Raw genomic sequence first — 3,061 nt, forward strand, 5'->3', positions numbered from 1 at the left:
TGTGTTTATAAATGTGTATATATATATGCATATATATGTGTTTATATATATTTATATGTATGTATGATATGTGTATATATATATATATATATATATATATATATATATATATATATATAGATACATACATACATACATACATACATATATATTAATGTATATATATGTGTGTGTGTGTGTGTTTGTGCGCTCGCGCACATTTTTGTTTGTCTATCTGTCCGATCCGAAATGAAATTCTAAAGTCTTGACAGCTCTAAACTTAAAAGTTCAATTACGTTGGTGACAAGGCATGGCATACCTGGAAGACACCCTTCCTATTCAGGTTTCCAAGGACACGAAGTCAGTGGCAAATAAACATACTGGAATTATTGTTAAATAATATTTAACCTTTCTTTAGTATTCGTTTTCTTTCGAAAACAAAACCACAAATCCTGATAAGTTTCACAGGCAGCAAGAAATGATTTGTACACCAATACACGGTTATTAACATTAGCAATACAATTTGATAACCTTTGTGCTAACGGAAATAGCACCTTGCTGTGTTGTCAGAATAAAATGCTCCCACATTAAGTTGCACATGCCCTGCTAATCATGAGAACAGTGGTTTTCAACTGGATTGTTTCTCACTGGTGGCTAAAACGAGAATATACGAAAGTGGCATCTTGTCTCCGATGCCCGCGTTGGGTATATAAAGGAGTATGTCTGAAGACGGGTGTGCATTCTGCAGTGAACACTTCGGGGACCTACAAGCCAGATTCTCCTCCTTGCAGGTAATCGTTTTTATATCTTGTCTTTACACAACGAGAGACGTCAATCACTTGCACATTCAGTTGTTTAAAAACGGGAGAAAATAGTTTACTCCAAAATTATTCTTTTCCTGAATCACTTCAGCTCCACGAGCCAATTGGTTCTGCTTCGCTTAAAGTTCACCGAAGCCCCTTTCTGGCCTTGTATCGCGTCTATATTTAACTGGACACCATCAATGCTAAATTTCTAAATGGAATTGAAATTGTTCTTGCTCTGTGAAGTGGCCTCTAGGGTGTATGGGGTGACTTCGTTTTTCGACTTAGGAAGGTCTTTTTATTCACAATAATAATCATAATTTCTTTTAATGTTATAAATCAAGTTGCTTCTTGACCAGTCTGGTATCCATTAACAGATGTCGGGAGGTGTAATTTGGTTTTACTTTATCTTTGCGCTCTTTTTGGTCTCAGTAATATTTATTTTTAGGAGGACATTTGAGAATGAAATAGACTCGGTGTCATAAATGAAAACTGTTAGAAGTATTTTAATAATATTTCATATTTTTGGTAAACAATACACATAAAATATCCCTTTCATGTAAATTTCCATCAACAGACGAAAACATGATCCCATCAACAGACGAAAACATGATCCCATCAACAGACGAAAACATGATCCTAGCCTGAAAGCATAATTTTCCGATCCTTCGTAGAGAACCATTTTGAAAAAGGTTTTATGCCCGTACAACTCCACTCTCGCATAAGTAGAAGTAAACAAAGAAAATCTGCCACAACGAGGGAGACTAATTGCGTATTCCTTTCAGGTAAATGGGCACAATGGCATCTCCCCGCTTCGTCGCTGCTCTCCTGATCGCTGTGTTGACCTTGGCCGCAATCAGCGAAGCTGTTGTGCTGTGCCCTTCCTTTCCCGCCTGCTGCTATTACAGGCGGCGTAATGGCCGAGACTCCTGCCACATGCTTTGTCCTTCCTGCAGGGAAGCCAGGGAATTCGTTAACGGCGTGAGAAGGAGGCCGTTGGCGGCACAGATCATCGAAGAAAACGGCAGGAATTTCAGAAGGGGCAGGAGGCCTGACATTTCCTTCATCGCCGGAGATCCTTTCGCTTTCCCTGACGCCGACATCTTCCCAAGTCCTCTTGTGATCTTGTAAAACAGTCTGCAGTTTCGTTTTTTCTGAAATGATTCGAAAACGAGATTCTTGGACATCGGGTTAGATGGCTCTCCATGGCACATTTAACTGTTTCCAGAAGCTGGGACATGGAGTTAGATGGCTTTCCATGGGAGCATTTTACTCTGTTTCAGGAATCTGGGACATGGAGTTAGATGGCTTTCCATGGGAGCATTTTACTCTGTTTCAGGAATCTGGGACATGGAGTTAGATGGCTTTCCATGGGAGCATTTTACTCTGTTTCAGGAATCTGGGACATGGAGTTAGATGGCTTTCCATGGGAGCATTTTACTCTGTTTCCAGCATCTGGGACATGGAGTTAGATGGCTTTCCATGGGAGCATTTTACTCTGTTTCCAGAATCTGGGACATGGAGTTGGATGGCTTTCCATGGGAGCATTTTACTCTGTTTCCAGCATCTGGGACATGGAGTTAGATGGCTTTCCATAGGAGCATTTTACTCTGTTTCCAGAATCTGGGACATAGAGTTGGATGGCTTTCCATGGGAGCATTTTACTCTGTTTCCAGCATCTTGGACATGGAGTTAGATGGCTTTCCATAGGAGCATTTTACTCTGTTTCCAGAATCTGGGACATGGAGTTAGATGGCTTTCCATGGGAGCATTTTACTCTGTTTCCAGCATCTGGGACATGGAGTTAGATGGCTTTCCATGGGAGCATTTTACTCTGTTTCCAGAATCTGGGACATGGAGTTAGATGGCTTTCCATAGGAGCATTTTACTCTGTTTCCAGAATCTGGGACATGGAGTTGGATGGCTTTCCATGGGAGCATTTTACCCTGTTTCCAGAAGCTGGGACATGAGTTAGGTGGATTTCCACAGGAGCATTTTACTCTGTTTCCAGAAGCTAAGACATGAAGTTACAAAGGTTTCTTGGGGCACGTTTAACTGTTCATAGAAGCCGGAACTACTTATTTTGTCGCAAAAGCAGAATAAAGCGTACCTGGTAGTTTTAAGACTTCTTTTTGGGAGCTGCCGTTTTCTTGCAACCAGATCATTGTAAAGCCAAAGAAAGGATGTTCCATCAAGAGCCATCCTTCCCCACTGCCAGTGGGATCGAGATAAAGACGCAATGCCAGGGGCATTTCTAGGCTGAGATTGCTGACAAAGGA

The 3,061-nt window shown here is 41.1% G+C and overlaps 1 long non-coding RNA gene across 1 annotated transcript in view; it reads left to right on the forward strand.

Moving 5' to 3' along the window:
* The first annotated feature begins 634 nt into the window (after window positions 1–634).
* LOC136841623 (uncharacterized) overlaps window positions 635–3,061 on the forward strand; it is a 2,667-nt gene continuing 240 nt past the window's right edge. Inside the window, exons 1-2 of the long non-coding RNA XR_010854044.1 lie at window positions 635–770; window positions 1,568–3,061. The exon at window positions 1,568–3,061 is cut by the window's right edge and continues 240 nt beyond it. This is a non-coding gene — a long non-coding RNA (uncharacterized lncRNA). The remainder of the gene's footprint in view (window positions 771–1,567) is intronic.

This window comes from Macrobrachium rosenbergii, chromosome 9, assembly GCF_040412425.1.
Source record: "Macrobrachium rosenbergii isolate ZJJX-2024 chromosome 9, ASM4041242v1, whole genome shotgun sequence".
NCBI classification, from domain to species: Eukaryota; Metazoa; Arthropoda; class Malacostraca; order Decapoda; family Palaemonidae; genus Macrobrachium; species Macrobrachium rosenbergii.